The sequence below is a fragment of the Rhinopithecus bieti genome, unplaced genomic scaffold (genome assembly GCF_001698545.2).
Source record: "Rhinopithecus bieti isolate Rb0 unplaced genomic scaffold, ASM169854v2 scaffold_33401, whole genome shotgun sequence".
Classification (NCBI taxonomy): Eukaryota; Metazoa; Chordata; class Mammalia; order Primates; family Cercopithecidae; genus Rhinopithecus; species Rhinopithecus bieti.
The window spans coordinates 52954-73756 of NW_016814093.1; the positions used below are offsets into that span (position 1 = coordinate 52954).

Below are 20803 nucleotides of genomic sequence, written 5' to 3' on the forward strand. Positions count from 1 at the left end.
GTTGAGTTTTCAAAGCCTTTCCAGTTTTCTTTAGATATGTCCTGGTGGTCAGTGTGGAACTTGGATGATAATCTGCTAGCTTCGTTCTCAAAATCTTTGGTTTAACTAATTAGGAGCAGATCCACACATATGCAGCTTGGAGATGCACTCAGTTCATTAAAAACTTTATGTTGTTACTTCCTCTCCACAATGTCTCCGTTATTTTCTAGTTCCCTGAAGTTCCTCTTTTCTGTTTTCTGGCCAGAATGCTGGATCTTTGATTACTGTGCTCTGCTACAGTTTTTCGTGGCTTCATCCATGTTTGGAGCCAGGTGACAGGTGGCAAAATGAGAGAAGACTTAAAAGAGTTTGCATCACCCTCTTGGGATCACAACTGCACCAACTGGAGAGGAAGATGCCCTGGCCTCAGAGTCTTGTTTCTCCTGGGCACCTACTGCTGCCACCACAGGAATTCTTGGGGGCCAGATCACAAGGACTCAGAGAAAACAACAAAATGGAGGGATTTCTGCATTCTCTCAAAGTAGTAGGAGTCCTCTTTCCTGCCCAAACTTGTAGGGCTTATCCTTCATCTCAGCAATTACTGAGAAATTGTTCCACCCTTTACATGGAAAACAGACTTTCTTGTTCGCCTCATCCCTACCAGTGTCTTTCTCCCTACACCTAAGGTCAATTACCAACTGCCCTTTATCATTGAACTTACTGCATTTTTCTCTTAGTAGAATTCAGAGGAAAGAATATTTCTTGTACACATATCTTTATTATATGCAGACAAATCACAGAGTGAGAGAGTAAGGGTTTCAAGAACAGTAAGAGAGAAACAAGAGGAGAGAGAAAGAACTGCTTGTGGAAATACAGAATATCCCACATTTTCAATACGGGAAGTGTATGAGGGTCTGAAAGAAAATACTCAGCTTTTTTGTCCTGTAAGAGGCAGCATTGACAAATGTGTACCAGAGTTTGGGTACATTTGGTCCAGCTCTTCAGAATCGTGCGGTGGGAAATATAACAAAATTATTTACACCCAATTCTAGGCAGATAAATGTGCTTCAAGGAAAGAGAAAGGCCTGGCTAGATTCCAGATGTTTTTAAACTGGAGGCCAGAGACAGCTTTAGGGAGTCTATATACAGGCACAAATTTCTTTCTTTTATATTCTTCTTGATCTTTGAAAACGGTCTTTATGCAAATACACACTATATAACCAAAGTTTCCCTTTGTTCCGGGCAGCAGTAGGGCTGATTGGAGCCATTGTATAGTGTCAGGAACGTACCAGGACACAGAGAATAGTGTCCTGTCATAAGGATTCAGAGCAGGTGGACCCTGCTGTGATGCACAAAGGTGAGGGTGCAGCTGCCTAGGACACACTCATGCATGTTTACTTGGACCATGGAAGATGGCAGGGGAAGAGCTGTCATGTTGTTGAGGTAGAGGGTGCACATGAGTATTCACCTGTAAGTCACGTAGAATCACCTCGCACAGCCACTGTGTCTTCCCACTAGCATCACCAGAGAACTCCTTTATCGTCACTTCAGTAATGCTTGATTTTGTCTGACTTTTTTATGTATACAAGTTCAGATAAAGAGAACTGCACTCTCATCATTGCTATAATGTATACTTTTTTGATTACTAATGAGTCTGAGATTCTTCAGATATATTTATTAGCCATTAATGTTTTTTCTCTCTCTCTATTCTTTTTTTTTTTTTTTTTTTTTTTTTTTGAGACGGAGTCTCGCTCTGTTGCCCAGGCTGGAGTGCCGTGGCATGATCTCGGCTCACTGCAACCTCTGCCTCCTGGGTTCAAGTGATTCTCCTGCCTCAGCCTCCTGAGTAACTGGGGCTACAGGCGCCCCCCACCACGTCTGGCTAATTTTTGTATTTTTAGTAGAGACGGAGTTTCACCATGTTGGGCAGGCTGGTCTCAAACTCCTGACCTCGTGATCTGTCCACTTCGGTCTCCCAGAGTGCTGGGATTACAGATGTGAGCCTCCGCGCCCAGCCGTGGTTTCTCTTCTTAATGTGTTTGTACATTTGTTTACTTTTTCTTTCCTCTTTATTAGGAGCTTTTAATTTGGGTATCAATCTATATCTTCGATAATGTTGTAAATACCTTTTTGTTCCCACTAGCTTTTCTTACAAACTTTTATTCCTAGTGTCTTGTTGCACAGAAATTTAATTTTATTGTGGTCAATTTTGTCAACCTTTATCTTTATAATTTGTATGGGGTTCTTCTCTTGTTTGGTTTTGATTTGTATAAAAGTGATTTTTTACCCTAAAGTCTGAAGTTAAAATGTAATGTTTTCTTCCTATTTCAGAGGACCGTGCAAGATACGATAAAGATCTATATCACTGCAATTTGGTTCTATATTTGTATCTCAGCTTCCTGGAAATAAAAGAGAATTCTAACATTCATACTTTGAGTATTTTATGTGAGAGGTTTTGTTGTCAAAATCAAGTCTGAGAGCAGTGTTTATTCGGGCCTTTAATTGAGTTACCAAGTGATAAAGGGGACATTGTCTTCAACAGTAACCCTACAATAAACATGTTTTGTGCAATAAATATATGACAATTTCTTAAAAGCAATTTCTTTGGCAATCAAGACAATATGGTTTATGTATGGAGTTATATGATGGTCTGGATTAATCCAGTATTAAATCTCTGGTTATTACAGAAATCAATGGATTCTATTCTTCCAAATAATCCTTAAATATTACTTATCTCAACTGAGATTTTGGTGAAAATTCAGCTTTAGAGCTTTTATTGATCTGCCAATGAGCTGAAGTAATATTATTCTTTTCTACTGAATGAAGACAAACCACCTTAAAAAAATTAACCCAGAAGGTTATAGAGGTGATTTGTTTTCTTTATTTCTGATGATGGTTAGATAGCTTGACTAAAACTCTTGGTTCCCTAAATGGCTTTTCTGCTTTTGGATGGTGGTAGCCTGGGGAACTTCAGGAAAGCAGATGTCTCCCAAAACAGAGAATAAAATACCTGGTTTATTCCAATACATTCCAGGAAACCCCATTTCCAAGTTCTTTAAACTAAAACATTACTGTAAACATGTTGGCCTAAAATTTTTCAGAGCTAGAGATTTTCAGAGCAATAGCTGCCAGTTGCCACTGTGATGTTAGGAAATTCTCACTAATTCTTACATGACAGTTGTCTACATAGAGATGAAACACTTGACTAAATTGTCAGCAGCACAGTTGTGTCCATACAGACAGAACAAATCCAATGCTGTGATGTAGTTTAAATGTGCACGTATTAACTGATTACAGAGCTAGCAAATGGAGGGTATTTTTAGCAGGCATATGATAAATATATTTCTGACTGACTGTTGAATATTGCTTAACCGCTTTGTTCTAGGTACTGGGGATTATATAGTAGTAAGTAATACAGACAGATGTCATGTCCTGATGGGCTTTGTATCTCAGGGATGAAATGGGATTTTGTTGGCGCCAAGACCTGATTGCTTTGCTGGTTACCCTCACCTCTGGCTCACGAGGAAAGTGTATTGAGGAGATTCTCGAGGAACCACATGAGTTTTAATATCATAAGCTTCTGCCCTGAATTGAAAGGTAATTTTTTGTTGAGGAAGGCTGAGCCACACTTATCCACAATGCCTTCTTTGGCACAGGCCCTAGATAACCCAAAGTGTGTTCTCTGAAACAGATGGAGAAAATCAGAAGGAAAAGCAGGTGAGGCTAGAAAATGTCAAGAGTGGTACTGAGGATGCTGCCAGCTGAACCGCCTCTTATGTTTTTCATAGAACAAAACTTCAAGGGGTTTAAGTAGTCAGAGTTCGGCCAGCCTTTCCTTGGAAGTATTTACACAAGAAAGATGTTTTATATTCTGGAAGAGGGCATATGTGAAGGGCATTTCAGAATGATGTGAGGTGTATGCACAGGTCATGTGATGGGGTGGTCTGGGGTAACAGGACATATGATAGGCCTCAAAGTTTGCCCCTACAAGCCTGGAGCCCATATCCACATTTTAAAGCACAGAAGCTGGACTGTGGGGTGGAGTCGTTCATGCCAAAATCACAACTTGGTTTGGAAAATGAGAGGGGAGAGAAACTTCCCTAAAGAGAATTAGAAAAAGTAAAACCCATGAGGTAAAGCTGCATAGATTTGAAATAATAAATCCTTACAATTTTTACTTCCACTGGTTGATGGCAGAGTTTCTTAATCTTAACAGTATTTGCCTTTTGAGTGAGATAATTTTTAATTCTTTTTGCAGAGGAGAAGAGAGGGTATAGGCTGTTCTGTGCGTGATGGCATGTTTAGCAGCATCCATAGCCTGTACTCACTAAGTGCCAGTAGCAACCCCCAGTTTTGACAACTCAAGATGTCTCCAGACATTTTGTTCCCTGGAGGCAAAAACAGCGCTGGTTGGGAAGCACTGGTTTATGAATAGAAATAAAACTATAGTGTTCTCCAGCCAAACAAACAACAACAAAATTAAACAGCATATTTTCAATTTATTACCTTCCTTGGCTAGTACATAGCTCACTACAATTAAAACTTCCAATTAGAAATTCTTCCTGGGTTTAAAAAAAAAAAGCCATCAAGAGAAGCAATTTAGTAAGCTGGGTTTTAGGAATATGTTGTTAATTTTGCCTAAAAGGTGGCATGCAAGGGGAGTGTTATGTAATCATTTTAAGTAAATGTTTCATTCAAAAAAATACTCTTTAAATGGTTTGATTCAAAAGTACTAAAATCTCTTATCATAGAAGCATAAATATGAATAGGTTATTTAAATATAACTTACGGTGACATCATCAAGGAACATAGCTAATCAAACCTATCATTCTAGCCTACATCATCCTGTGCATTTCACAAAATCCTAATGAAAACTACACCAAGCTCAAAGTAGAGATAAACATGTCAGTGTTGACAGCTGTGAAACCACACTATCCAAAGGCTGCGAGCTCTGAGGAACTCCTGTTAGCTACAGCACATGTAGGATCAATGAAGGAAGAACATGAAGGCTCTTGGGAGATAAAATTATGCCAGGACAAAGCTGAAACAGCAACGCCTGTCGGAAATATCCTAAATTTTGAAAGGTACCAGGCTTGGAGGTGGGGCAGGCACCACCAGAAGAGAAAACCTTCCCTTTGGGACTTTCTTTGCTTGTGACAAGAACAGCACTTGATGCCCTTAGAATAGTTCCTGGAACATCTGAATAAATATCTGTGGAATGGCTGAATCAGAGGTGGGGACTGGTGTGCAGCTGCGAGAGCTGTCAATGGTATGACCACAACTGAAGCTCCACCTGGCAGGGAGCTGCTGACTCCTGACGCTGCAGGAGCTGGTCTCTGGGTTAGGAGGTCCTGTTCTACTTCCAGTTGCAAATATTACATACATTTGTGTGTGTGAGTGCATATATACATATATATAATCGCCCAACAAGTTCCCCTTGCCCACTGCCTAGACAGAGCTGATTTATCAAGACAGAGGAATTGCAATAGAGAAAGAATAATTCTTGCAGAGCCAGCTGGGAGGGAGACCGGAGTTTTATTATTGCTCAAATCAGTCTCCGCGAGCATTTGGGGATCAGAGTTTTTAAGGATAATATGGCAGGGGCTCAGGAAGTGGGGAGTGGTTATTGGTCAGGTTGGAGATGGAATCACAGGGGGATCAAAGAGAGGTTTTCTTGCTGCCTTCTGTTCCTGGGTGGGATCGCACAACTGCCTGAGCCACATTACCGGCCTGGGTGGTGCTGATGGCAGCAGCGGCCCATCTGGAGACGCCGCTGCCAAGATGCTGGCTGCAGCAGGGGAGGCAGCGCAGGGCCGCGCTTCTGGAGCCGGCGGGAGTGGGGAACAGGCAGGAGCCCTGCCAGCTCCTGAGCTGGTGGGCAGGGAGCCCTGCACTCCCGGGCGCAAGGGCAGCTGCCCAGCCATGGCTGCGGACCCGGGCATCCCTGTCTCCTTGTGGGGTGCCGGGAGAAGGGGGGCAAGGGAACCTATATTAGACCAAATATCATGTTATATTTTGTGTACTTTTTAACCCATACCAATCCAAGCTAGATTTTCTTACTGATTTCGTTACTTTGCTTGCTTATTAATCTCATTATGTAGAATATATTTTGGAAGTTGCCTTAATACTTTTTAGAGGAAAACAGGATAAAAATGAAATATGTAAAAGAGGCCAGTTTTCCTTATATGTATATGTTATGGTGTAAAAGAGCACTAAATAAAATGATCAGTAGAGTGGCTAGGGAGATAATTAAAGTTAGGTTTTTGGGTTGGGCGAGGTGGCTCACACCTGTAATCCCAGCACTGTGGGAGGCCCAGGCTGGTGGATCACTTGAGGTCAGGAGTTCGAGACAGCCTGGCCAACATAGTGAAACCCCGTCTCTACTAAAAATACCAAAATTAGCCGGGTGTGGTGACGGGCGCTTGTAATCCCAGCTACTGGAGAGGCTGAGGCAGGAGAATCGTTTGAACCTGGGAGGCGGAGGTTGCAGTGAGCAGAGATGGCACCATTGCACTGCAGCCTGGGTGACAGAGCAAGACTCTGTCTCAAATAAAATAAATAAATAAATAAATAGATAGAGTTAGGTTTTTGAAGGAATTGAGATTATAAAAATATAGTTCAGTAAAGGATGCAACAAGTATCTTTTAAAAATGCAAAGGCAGAGGAATTTCTGGCAGAAGTAATGATATGAGACATTTACTACAATATCGTTTCTACTTATGCTCCTGTAGTTTACTAAAAGCAATTATTGTTTCCTGGGAAATATCATTAATGAAAGTGACCCTCAGTCCCATAGACTGGGAGCCACGAGGCTGGCCCTGGGCTGACTGTGGTTGGACTCACTCAGGAACCAGCTTGGCTGGTCTCTTTTAAATAACTGCTGCCAGCAACTGCCAGGAGTTACAGGATGGGAGGAAGGGATGCTGACTGGCCCAGCTGATGCATAAACAGTCCTTTAGCAGCACTGCAGTTGCTTGTGATGCATGCCTGTGATTCCAAGTTTGTAGTCTTTCTTTTGTGAGGGGTTTCCATCTCATCCTCAACTCTGTTCTTTGCATCGTTCAGGCTACACATCCCAGTGTGTTCCCATCTCCTCCTGCCCTCTGGTCAGCTGAAGATTTTGCATCCTGTTCTCAGCGTGGACACATATCTTTTCTTTTGTCCATCACATGGTCATTTCAATAGGATGTTGGTAGAATAGGAAGAAGATGCACATGTATTTAACTAATGGTTTTTAATTAGAAAGTCAGAGGTTGAACTGAAAAACAACTCATATTGAAACTGCGTTTGCAATAATTATAACAGTGAGAAAATTATGGCAGTGGGGAAGATCTAATCTAGCCAACCTCCCTCTTACATTTTACCTTCATGTTGCCTTAATTATTACTGGGCTTAGGATGGGCTAGCTTTGGGAGACATGTAGTTTACAGTTTAAATGATAATAGTCCTCCAAAACTCAACCACCTTTATGAAACTAATGAGAGACCACCAGGCTAGGAGAAGAGGAGCCTGAATTCAGCAAAGGTATAGACATAAAAGACTGCCAGCCATTATTCCAGAGGCCACGAGATATGCATCTTTTCCAATTACTCCTGCAGATAACATCACTACTGTAGAACCCAAGATTGGCCTTTTGAGAGAGGCTTTCAGATATTTTGCATGTTTGGCACCAATTCTGGCACCTTCTGAACCCACCAACTGCTAATGTGGCCCCATGCAGAAGCAGAAGCGATTCAGCACACAGCAGGATCCTTTCCCATGCTGTGATTGCGCCCCCCAAACAATCAGCAGAAATCATCCATTGCCTAGCCACCCCCATCCCTTCCCCCAAATTACCTTTGAAAGAACCCTAACCTACAAGCTTTCGATGAATTTGATTTAATAACTCCGTCTCCTGCGTGGTGTGGCTGGCTTTGCATCAATTAAACTCTTCCTTTACTGCAATGCCCTGGTCTCTGTGAATTCATTTTTTTGTGTGCAGCAGACAGGAAGAACCCATCAGGAAGTTACAGTATCATTGTTGAGCTTTTCAGTTTATGGAGTTTCAAAATATAATTATCAATATGTGTCTTCATAAAACACTTTTACACTATGACACTATACAATATTTTATTAGATCTTATTTGTTATTTATGATTTATCCTAATTTTAAAACTATGATTTTATTAGATTTTATTTACACTTACTATGAAAATTTTCAAACATACACAGAAGTTGAGACAAAAGTAGTAAAACCCAATGTATTCCTTACACTCTACTTCAGTAATTATAAATATATGGAGTAGTCTTAAAATTTCATATATATCTCTCCCACAAACACACACTCATGCAGAATTTTAGAACAAACCCAGACATCATATTATATCATTTTAAAATACATAGCTATGTATCTTTAAGGGAAAGGACTTTTAAAATGCATAATAGTAGTACCATTAACACAACTAAATAAATTAACAGTAATTCCTTAATATCGTCTGATGTTTGGTGTTCAAATTTTCATGATTTTCTCACAGATCTGGTTTTCAATCAAAATCCAAACAAGTCTACACACACTGCATTCTGTTGATAAAGGTTTTTGACAGAGCAGGAGCATCGCCATCATGGACAAACACCACCATTCTAAAGTTCCCCGTGATCAAAAACCACCTAAATCCAAAGGGCATCAGCCTAATGGCTAAGGTCAGCATGACCATAAACCACAAATGACATCTCTGACCAGAAACGTTCCAACCATAGGATAAACACCGCCCTGACCAGAGACACACCGGTCCCCAGACAACCTCCCCTCCAGCTAGAGAGATGTCAGCCCCAAGATAACCTCCCCTCTGACCACAGATATTCCAACCCTGCCATAAACTTCTCCCCCACACAGAAACATTCCAAGCCTGTGATAAGCTCTTTCACCAATAAATACTCTTGCTCTATAAGAGAGAGTGTTCCTGACTGAAATCATCCAGAAGTCCCTCTCAGGTTTATTCTCCAAAATAAACCCGTCTTTGACTGTTAAGCCAGTTTTCATGTTTCCTTCCTCTTTCTTTAACTCTTACAGTTTAAATCTATCACAATATCTTCTTCCCACTCGACTCCATGTATTTGCAGAAAAAACTAGGTCATTTGCCTGTAGAATTACCCACATTTTGTGTTTGGCTTAGTGCACCCTTATGGTATACTTCAACGTGTATTTCAGTTAAACTGATAGAAGAAGAGGTTGATTAGATTTAAGCTCTTTCAGTTTTATTTTATTTTATTTTTTGGCAAGAATACTTCAAAGGTGGTGCAGTGTACTTCCTATTGAATCATATTCGGAGGCATGTAACGTCGCATTTTCTTTCTCTTATCAGGCTTCTTAATTTCAGTTGTTCCAGTACATAAAAATTAGTATTTTATCATGGTCTGTGATTACTAATCATTTAAGAGTTTATGGGGACGTAAGTTGCTTGCTCCTGCTTTGCTGTCTGCCATGAGTAAAAGCTCCCTGAAGACTCCCCAGAAGCAGATGCTGCCACGCTTCCTGTACAGCCTGCAGAACGTCATTGAAATTATGAGACTATCATTCAAATGGAAGCATTCGAGTTCTTTGGAACAATTATGATCTCAAAACGAAAGGAGTATGATACAGATACACTGCCTGAGGTGTTTTGAGATGCATCGAAGTGTTCCAAGCTGTGACTTACCTTAACGTGTTCTTGAGGTACCATGGCATGGATTAAAAGGAAATTCGGTGAGCAGCCTCCACCTAAATGACTTACTAGGGAAGCTATGTGAAATTATTTAAAAGAGTGAGGGGATCAAATAGTACTTATCCTTCATGCAAAAGTCGCTCAGAAGTCATATGGAAATGAACAAAGGTTTTTTTTGCCCTTCCCCTTGTGTATATCTTATGGGCAGTGGATGGAAGAAAATAGAAGAACATATGAAACACGATGGTTGTTCTGAACAAGAGTCTTCACTGTGTGCATTTATTGGGATAGGAAATAGTGACCAAGAAATGCAGCAGCTAAACTTGGAAGGAAAGAACTGTTGCACAGCCAAAACATTGTACATATCTGATTCAGACAAGCAGAAGCCCTTCATGTTGTCTGTAAAGATGTTCTGTGGCAACAGTGATGACATTGGTGTGTTCCTCAGCAAGTGGATAAAAGTCATCTCCAAACCTTCCAAAAAGAAGCCGTCATTGAAAAACGCTGACTTATGCATTGCCTCAGGAACAAAGGTGGCTCTGTGTAATCAACTACAATCCCAGACAGTTAGTACCAGATACTTGCATGTAGAAGGAGGTAATTTTCATGCCAGTTCACAGCAATGGGGAGCATTTTACATTAATCTCTTGGATGATGATGAATCAGAAGGAGAAGAATTCACAGTCTGAGATGGCTACATTCATTATGGACAAACACTCAAACTTGTGTGCTCAGTTACTGGCATGGCATTCACAAGGTTGATAATTAGGAAAGTTGATAAACAGACCACATTGTTGGATGCAGATGATCCTGTGTAACAACTCCATAAATGTGCATTTCACCTTAAGGATACAGAAAGAATGTACTTGTGCCTTTCTCAAAAAAGAGTAATTCAATTGCAGGCCACTCCATGCCCAAAAGAACAAAATAAAGAGATCATAAATGATGGTGCTTCCTGGACAATCATTAGCACACGTAAGGCAGAGTACACATTTTACGAGAGAATGGGCCCTGTCCTTGCCCTGGTCATGCCTGCGCCTGCCGTAGAGAGCTTTCAGTTGAACGGTGGTGGGGATGTAGCAATGCTTGAACTTACAGGACAGAATTTCACTCCAAATTTACGATGTGGTTTGGGATGTCGAAGCTGAAACTATGTACAGGTGTGGAGAGAGTATGCTCGCTGTCGTCCCAGATGTTTCTGCATTCCAAGAAGGTTGGAGATAGGTCTGGCAACCAGTCCAGGTTTCAGTAACTTTGGTCCGAAATGATGGAATCATATATTCCACCAGGCTTACCTTTACCTGCACACCAGAAGCAGGGTCGCGGCCACATTGCAGTGCGGTAGGAGCAATCCTTTGAGCCAGTTAAAGCCAGGTTCCCCAGTGAATCAAACACAAACAGCGAGGGAAGCTACACAAACGCCAGCACAAATTCAACCAGTGTCACATCATCTACGGCAACAGTGGTATTCTACCATCTTTTTGCTAGGACTTGAGTGCAGCGAAAAGTTGACAAAAAAGGAGAAAAAAATGAACAGGCTTTTGTGGTTTATTGGGAAAACTTTTCATACCAGGCGATACTATTCTAAAACCCCACTATCTAACTGCAAGTGCTGATTTGAAATGCAGACGCCACAGTAAAACAAACAAAAAATCAGAATGTACAAACTATTGGAAATTAATATTTTGTCAGCAGTTTTGTTGGTTGGTTGGTTTTTGTTTGGTTTTGTTTAAGTGGGCAAGAAGTAAATAATGTGGCTGGAATACAAGTTGAACAAACTAGAAAACACAAATCTAACATAGTTTTTATGGACCAGTGAACTTGTATACTGCATAAGCTTTAGTAAAAGGTATATTTTTACCAGACCCTTTTTTATATCATGGTATTATAGTACACCTTGTTACCAAATAGGTTGTTCTCTTCCCGACTCACCTTTGAGCTTTTGCTTTAAAATACATTCAGTTTCCAAGCCTGGCCATGCTTGTTTAATCTAATTATCATGCTCTTCCAGGTTTTTTTTGGTCTAAGGCTGGAGCTTTTTTTCCCCCCAGCTGAAGTCTTATGACTTTTCGTGAGTCAAAATTGTTTGGATTTCAGCAAGTCAAATCTTGTGAAGGCCTACATATATATTTTTTAAGATTATGTGAAGTCTGTGCAAAAGCTTTAAAAAACTGCCTCTGCCTTGCCTGCAATACATGTGACATATGTTAACTTAGTCTCTCTTCCCAGACACTGTTGGTAGTTACTTCTGCGTTTTCCTTTTTTTTTTTTTTTTTTTTTTTTAAAAAAAAGCATTTATAGTGGTTATCCAAGAGGTTCTAACATTCACATGCAATTTGGTGTGGCCATTTAGCTACATTTGAGTTAATGGCGCAGAACATGTAGATATTTGAAGTGTTCTCTCCCCACACGTAAATACACATGTGTGTTCCAGGATTTTTTCAGGTTTTTCCCACTCCTGATCTTGTACATAACTTGTATTATGTATAAGTTAAACATTTTATTTTGAACTTGGAATGTTCCCAGTGATTTCGTTCAGTAGGGTATTTTCTGCCTTGTTGGCAAGTGACAAAAAATAATCATGAGAAGCATCTGCTACCAGTTGGGAGATGGTGCCCTTATGGTAGAATGAGGAAGATCTCAGCAAAAGCATGTTTTATTAGCTTTACTTTTGGGGGCTGTTGGAGGGGGTAGTCTAGGCCAGAACGTCATTGTAATCTTAAAGCATAAGATACTTTTATTAGATGATCAACTAAAATAGCTGGAAGACAGTACTTTAGAAACAGATAGTTGTAAAATGACAAAATGCAAATGTAACGTGTTTTTATCTTTTTTTCTCTGGCTTGTTTGTTTGTTTTCTCTTCTCCAGTACTGAGCATCTCCACAAATGTCTCCTAACTCAGAAAATGTTTCTTTTCCTTTCAGTTGAGATTTGGTTCCATTCAGGGTTGTATGTTGGCCTTGCATGCTAAACTGGCCAGTCTTACCTTGCTTTCATTCCTGAACTTTGGTTATGCTTTTGTTCGGATTCTTCGAAGTTGCAGCAGACTCATTGGGCTACATTTAGTATGGGAACCACATGCATAATGTTATATGGCACAGTCTAGTAATACAATCATCCTTCTTAGAGTAAAAACTACCTCTAGATTGTGGTAAGCTTTTACTGTCCCATAAGACAGGAGCCACAGTACCTTATGAATGCAAAACTGTAGCTTCCTACAGTGTTTCCATACAGAACATTGTCTTTCTGGTGTCCTGGGCTGTTTTGAAAAAGTTTCCATTAATAGACTTTTCAGAAATTATTATTAGTAGCATTTTTTTCCAGCTTCACTGTTTTCATCACTCTTTGCTCAGACTCCAGCATTCAGTACCATGTTGGTCCAGATGTAGGTTTATATGCTCGTTTTTAGCTTATTTCTTGTACCTTGCAGCATGCTGTACGCATTCAGCCCTTAAGGGGTTTATTTTACAAACTGTGTGCCTGTAAGGTTTATTAGCAATAAGACAGAAAACTGAGCAAGTTTACACAATAATTTTGTAGAAAAAAAGAATCTCCTCAATTGAAAAACCTGCAATACGAGCAGTTTCAAGGAATAATAATAATAAAAAAAGAGTTTATAGGTCGGCCAGGTCTGGTGGCTCACGCCTGTAATCCTAGCACTGTGGGAGGCCAAGGCCAGCGGATCACTTGAGGTCAGTTCGAGACCAGCCTGGCCGACATGGTGAACCCCTGTCTCTACTAAAAGCAAAACAAAACAAAATTAGCCGGGTGTCGTGGTGTGTGCCTGTAGTCCCAGCTACTCGAGAGCCTGAGGCATGAGAATTGTCTGAACCTGGGAGGCAGAGGTTGCAGTGAGCCGAGCTCGTGCCACTGCACTCCAGCCTGGGTGACAGAGTGAGACTCTGTCTCAAAAAAAAAAAAAAAAAAGTTTATGGGTAATTTGTGATTTATTTATTCCTGTAAAATGCCCATTCCCATCTTTAGCCAACTTTTAATTGGGTGATTTTTATATTAAGACAAACTTTGTATATTGAACATTGATTTTTAAATTATTTACTATATCCAGTCAACAGCTTTCTTTAAGAACTTTCTAGTGCAAAATAGAAGAGTGGCAGAACTTGAGTATGAAAAGGAAAAAAATCGAATTAATTAAATGTATCTTTGATTAACAGAAAAATAATAGAAGCTACAATAATATTGTTATTTCAGAATCCCCCAGTTACAAAGTAACAGTGAGAAGATGGTGATCTACCAAACTTTACTTGTGACAAAATTCTAGTGTAGTCTTTTTTAAGAAATGATAGAAGAAAGTGATTGGATTACAAATAAGATTAATATAATGATACATCAGTATTATGAGCATCTTTCTTACATAAATAATATTTTCTGAAGACATGGATAGTAAAAAAAAGGTAGCACAATAAAATTATACAGGGACAACTTACTAAAATAAATAAACATGCTCAGTTCATTGTAAGGAAATAAATTTTTTTTTTCTGAAAACAAATAGAAGAAAATAATAACTATGTTAGCCCAGAGAAAGGAATACACTTGAATTATAGATGAACAAGGGCATATACTGTATATGACTAACACGTAACCATGAAGAATAGGTTAAGGGAAAAGCAGCAGAAACATCAGTTTTCAGGCAGATACATTATTACAGTGTACCCAGTTAGTTTATGTCACTTTTAAAAAGTCATTTAAATTATTTGTGGAAGAAAAAATATCTGAACATCAGGTATGGTTTGATCTGCAATGATCCAACAATCTGTCATAACTCACTCTAGGAATATTCTTACACAGTTTGCAAGATAAATTACATGTGGAGCTACGGGTGAACATTTATCAAAATTCATAAAGCCGTTTAACCTGAGTGTTACACAGTACATAGTGACCATCACACAATAGTAAAAATACAATATCAGATACTATTTTTACAAGCTACGATGTAAACAATTTAGGCTCTTTTAAAAAAAAATCACAGAAATTTGATTACAGCTTTATTTCAAGCATTTTCAGTTAGACACAGGTTTATATATTTTAACTCAAAATAGCAAAAGACCTGTAGGTAAAATATATTCTGTGTTTAAATGCTTGCATTCTGAAGTATGACTTGCCATGTATGAGTTCAAGTGGGAAGATGAAACTGCTGTAGCAGAATCCTGGCTGATGATGAAGACTCGGACACTTTTCATCTTTCATGCAGTCATTCAATATTTTGTGTATTTACATGAAGGAGAAAAGAGGGGAGGATAAAAAGGGAGCCAGCATTCTTTTTGGATGAAGCAGCCTAATTCCAGAGAACGGGCTTTCCATTTTGAACTCAAAGGGTGTGATCCACAAATTGAATTCTTACCAGTCCAGGGAGATGCCTTTGGCCTGGGAGGCAACACTTGATGAAGTGAGCTAAAGGGAAGTGTTAACTGAACTACAGGGATGGTCGCCTGTAAAACAAGTTTCCAAACATGCTCAGGCCCACGCAGAGGTGAGGTGCAGCCAGAACTATCAATACAAAAAAAAAAAAAAAAAAAAGAAAATGCAACTGAGGCCCACACAGAGGTGAGATGCAGCCAGAACTATCAATTAAAAAAAAAAATGCATTCACAAATGCAGACACAGAACTTGTAGGAAGAGTAACAGTTCTAGGGGCCTGGTTGTAGTTTCTAATATCTGCTTTCACCACCCTCTGTGACTTTTCTATTTTTCTGCTTTGTTTAATTTGATTCCAAGGATTTCATTAGCAACTTTCTGAAAATACAGGAAGATACAGTCTCCTGTCTTGGCTGAGATAAATTGGCTACTAAAACCATTTTCCTGGCAAAACCATAAGTGGTTGAAAAGGTTTTACTGTTTCCATATGCTCCAAATCAATTTTATTGCTCACCAAGGCAACCAGTAGCAAAGTTTCTGACTCTTCCCTCCCTTTCTTCAGTGCAACATACTGATCTTTTAAATTCTCCAACCTTTGCTAATTTGTAACATCATATATCAAGAGGATTCTCTGTGGTCCATAGATAAATGTACCCACCGTCTTGCCGCCTATTGTACACAACCCCTACATACCATACTTGAAGAGTAACATTCAAGTTTCCTGGCAATGTTTTCCTGCTCAAAAAAAAAATAAAAATAAAAAAATAAAAAATCACCACTATAGTTTATTTTTATTGGTTCCCAAAAGTTTCTTGAGCAAAACTCATAGGTCTTCCAGGAGCTGCTGCCTCAAGCGTGACAAATTTCAGTTGCCATTCTTGATTTCTTTCTTGAGGTCTGGTGGAGTTCAATGTGGTGCTCAGGCTAGCTCCCCAGGCAGAGGGAGAAGGAAAGGAGAGCATCTCTGTGGGCAGGGAGAGAAGGAAGGGAGCAGGACCCTGCCCTGGGATCTGGATGCCCTGGAGACATCAGGGGAAAATATCACTCACCAGGCACCATCTCGCCCATCTCCCCTCCCCGTTAGTTGATTTCCTGGTTTTATCTTTTTTGGTGATGAAATCAATGATTGCTGAATAAGGCTTACAGCTGGAGGCTTGAAATTCTAGATAGGAAATTTCTTTTTTTTTTTTTTTTTGAGACGGAGTCTCGCTCTGTCGCCCAGGCTGGAGTGCAGTGGCCGGATCTCAGCTCACTGCAAGCTCCGCCTCCCGGGTTCCCACCATTCTCCTGCCTCAGCCTCCCGAGCAGCTGGGACTACAGGCGCCGCCACCTCGCCCAGCTAGTTTTGTATTTTAGTGGAGACGGGGTTTCACTGTGTTAGCCAGGATGGTCTCGACCTCCTGACCTTGTGATCCGCCCGCCTCGGCCTCCCAAAGTGCTGGGATTACAGGCTTGAGCCACCGCTCCCGGCCAACATCTCTGTTACTGTATTAACCATTACCGGCTTTTTAACAATAACTTTAAGATTTTAAAAGATATTTACAGCAGGAATTACTCTCTGCCCCTAGAGGTAACATTTGAGTGAACTGTCTTATTGTCATTGGGAACTTCCTTTAGATCATGCCACTGCATTCCAGACGGGTCGACGGGAGTGAGACTCTGTCTCAAAAAAAATTGTTAAAAAAAAAAAAAGAAAAGAAACCTTTCTAAGGTAATAGTTGGAGACACTGGCAAAGACATGTGACAGTGTTTTTACTTTGTTTTATTACAATGTCAAAGTATAGAAATACCTAAATATTGAATCATGGAGGGATGATTGAATTATACAATATTCCTATGTATGGCTGATTGATTCAGTTAGAACTTTACTCACATACTGAACTTCGAAATTTTCACTCCCCTGATCAGTGCTTTTTAGCCTCCTATTTTATTTTGCTTAACACTCATCACTGTCTAATATACTATATTTTTCTTGTTTATTGCCTGCCTTTCCCAGAATAAAATCTTCATGAAGGCAGAGATTTTTGTTTTTACTTCATTCATTCATGTAGCTCCAGTAATTAGAAAACTGCACGTGGAAACAGCTCACTAAATATATGCCGAATGAGTTGTTGATGCTTTTTCTTAACTTAATGACATGGGGAAATGTCCATAACATATAAAATAAAATATGCAGAGTCAGAACATAAAAAAATACACACACACCCTCACACACACACACATAACAAAAATCTTGACTTCAGGATGTTCTGCTGAACTTCAGTTGTTCTTGACTTCCACATGTGGAGGTGGAGCATCTTTGTTAAGTTTATGAGTAATGTGATTTTCTTTGTTTATGAAATGCCAGGTTATATGTTTCCTTTGTCCAGTTTTGTATTCTTTTCTCTTCTGATTTGTATAAATTCTTCATATTCCATAAACGCTACTCCTTTGTCATAGGTGTTACAAATATCTTATTTCCACTAATGGCTTCTATCTGCTTTTCATAAAGTCTTTTGATAAACTAAAATTTTATTATTATTGTTGCAAAATGAACCAATGTTTTCATAGTTTACTGTTTTCTGTTTTGGGTATGAAATCCTTGTCCACTGGAAGGTATAAACTATTTCTTCATATTTTCTGAATTTTAAAGTTTTTTTATTTTTTATTTGAATTCATTAGAACTTACATTTTTGTGTGTGTCAAGTGTCAGGTAGGGGTCCAATTTTATATTTTTTTCTCATCTGTAACTAATGTCCCAGTACAATTCATATTTAGAGTTGCCCATTCTTTCCCAATGGACCTGAAGCAGAAGATCTCATGCACTGGGTTCCCTTATAATTTGGCTATTTCTATATTTTGAGCTGTTTGTCTTATTTATATAACTCTGTAGTCATGTAAGGAGTCTTATGTAAGGAGTCTCCCTTCTGATGGAGTTACCTACCCCATTGATATTTTTAGGCTTTCTCTTTACTAATAAATATATTTACAAATACAAATCACCTCCTAAGGAATGCTTTAGTTGCACCCTCAAGCTTTGATACGTAGTTTTTTCATTGCCATTCTGTTCTAAGCATACTTTATTTTCTTATTTCAAATGTATTTTTACATTTCGCAATGTATAGTATATTGTGATCTTCTGGTTAATAAAATCTATGTTGTCAAATTGTGGTCTAATAATATCATTATCATATTATTTATTATTATTACTGTTTTTTGTTGTTGTTGTTGTTCTGAGACGGAGTCTCACTCTATTGCCAGGCTGGAGTGCAATGGTGCCATCTCAGCTAACTGCACCCTCCGTCTCCCGGGTTCAAGCAATTCTCCTGCCTCAGCCTCCCAAGTAGCTGGGATTACAGGCATGCACCACCACATCCATTTAATTTTTGTATTTTTAGTAGAGACAGGGTTTCACCATGTTTGCCAGGGTGGTCTCGATCTCCTGACCTTGTGATCTGCCCACCTCGGCCTCCCAAAGTTCTGGTTTTACAGACGTGAGCCACTGCGCCTGGCCCGATCATTATTATCTGTTGATTCTTGCTGTGGCCTAGTACATGGCAATTTTAATAAGTGTTTCATATCCACTTGAAATAAACATATATTTTGTCATTTTTAAGTATTAGGATCTGTTAATACCCTTTTCATAAAATTTTCATAAATAGTGCTTTCCAATATTCTTATTTTGAGATTTTTTTTTTTTTGGTTTATTGCTCAACCAGTATCTGAGGGAAGTATTATTTAATTGTGGCAAAATACAACATAAAATTACAATTTTAACCATTTTTAAATACAACTCAGTAGTGTTAAGTGTATTCATATTCAGAATACAACCAGTCTCCACAACTTTTTCATCTTGTGAAACAAAAACTCTACATCCATTAAATAACTTTGATTGTCCCCTCCCCACAGTGACAGAGGTATTTTAAACTGTCTCTCTGGAATATCTGTTCACTTATCATGATTTTGTCAACTTTTACATCATATGTATTGAGGCTTTTTATACGCATAAAGGTGAATTTATTATTACTTCATACTTTATAATAATGTATTATTTTAAGCATTTTAAGTACTTACAAAGCTGATTATGGATCTTTAGTCTCTAAATACCTGCAAGGAATAAGTATAGTGCTTTATTTCTAAGAAGAAATTTCTGTTTTCACCTAGAGAATAGCAAAGTTCCCTATCCTTTCTCTCTTTAAAAAAATCAGTCTATCTAGTCCCATTCGTTATATCACACAGGTTAAAGGCTTTCTCTCTGATATCTGCAAGGCTATCAACACCCCAAACTCGAAATACAGAGAATGGAAAGGAGAATTGTTATGTATTATCTAGTGTCCCTAGGTGGTTCTAATGACAAAAGTTGGGTGTTGTTTTTAAGTTATCTTAGCCAGCCACCTTGATGATTTGGGAAGTCTCCGTGACATAATATTAATCTGAAAAAAGTATAGTTTGTTGATAGCCTTTACTCAGTGATTCCAGAAATGTATACTGTGAGCACACCATGCACATGGTTATGGAAGTCCATATATCATACTGTCCACTTGGAGAATCATGGCTCATACATTTGGGAGGAAGTTTGTAAGTCTAAAGGAGGTTACCACAACCCGCGGGCAGGACACAGAACCTCTGAAGTGAGCAGAAATGAAGTGTTTCCAGGGAGTAAGGAATGAGAAAGGCTAACATGTATGTAACATGTGTCCCGTGTTCACTTTGGGGTGGAGACATAGCATGTAAATGTATTTCAGTTAGGCCTTGTACATCGAAAGATGAAGTGGAGGATACGAAGACGCAGCCTCTGGAGACTGGCCAGAGCCATGCCGTGGTGGGTGGTCTCTTATCGGGAAGGAATACTGGTCAGTTTCTGTGTTAAAGCTGCAAGAGGAAGGAGAAGTGTCAGGCAGTTGGTTGAAATCAGTGGGCAAGACTTTTGAAAGGGCTGGTTTCTGCCTTCGCCCTTAGGGAAGGAAGCCTAATGGTGGTTAGCCATGCTCTAGAGAAACCTTAAAAACCTCTGATCCCTTTGACCAAGAGAAAGTCTGTTCAGTCAAGTGGGGAGTTTAGGATTCTCTTTATTTCTCAATACATAAGTCCTGCACTCATGGACTAGCATGATCTAGCAAGGATTCAGTGTGATTCCACTAAAGACGATTTATTTATTCCTAAGTCCACGTGTATGGACATGTAAATATATGGAAGACTGCTCAGCAAAATATTGGTTCTGTTTATCTTTGATACCTTGGTGGTAGTTTCTTGGTGGTAGGTAGTTTCTTCTTCAGGCCTTTCCAAATTATTTTTATTTTGGGGGTTGTATATAAAGAAAATATTATAAGCAAACCAAAAAATGCAAATAGTATATATATATAATGAAAAATAATTCAAAAGATTTAATTGTTCATGATGCCAGAAATGGTAGACTGTCTCAGCAAATACATATATTTCCTTAACATGAAGTTATTAGCACATGGTCAGCCTTTTCATTTCAATTTAATGTAGTTTATAGTTCTCACTATCTAAATTGAGACTTACTTTAAAATACAGAAAAAGACGACCAGGCACGGTGGCTCACGCCTGTAATCCCAGCACTTTGGGAGGCCGAGGCGGGGAGATCACGAGGTCAGGATATCGAGACCATTCTGGCTAACACAGTGAAACCCCATCTCTACTGAAAACACAAAACAAAATTAGCCAGGCATGGTGGCGGGTGCCTGTAGTCCCAGCTACTCGGGAAGCTGACGCGCAGGAGAAATGGCGTGAACCGGAGGCGGAGCTCGCAGTGACTGAGATCATGCCA

The 20803-nt window shown here is 39.4% G+C and overlaps 1 long non-coding RNA gene and 2 pseudogenes across 1 annotated transcript; 2 read left to right on the plus strand and 1 right to left on the minus strand.

Moving 5' to 3' along the window:
- Window positions 1–1218: 1218 nt before the first annotated feature.
- On the plus strand, window positions 1219–3576 carry LOC108513796 (uncharacterized). The gene is made up of 3 exons (XR_001881022.1): window positions 1219–1336; window positions 2667–2845; window positions 3433–3576. It is a non-coding gene; the product is annotated as an uncharacterized LOC108513796 (long non-coding RNA).
- Window positions 3577–9723: 6147 nt separating this feature from the next.
- On the plus strand, window positions 9724–11154 carry LOC108513791 (recombining binding protein suppressor of hairless-like; annotated as a pseudogene).
- Window positions 11155–12653: 1499 nt separating this feature from the next.
- On the minus strand, window positions 12654–16092 carry LOC108513792 (ras-related protein Rab-28 pseudogene; annotated as a pseudogene).
- Window positions 16093–20803: the final 4711 nt, after the last annotated feature.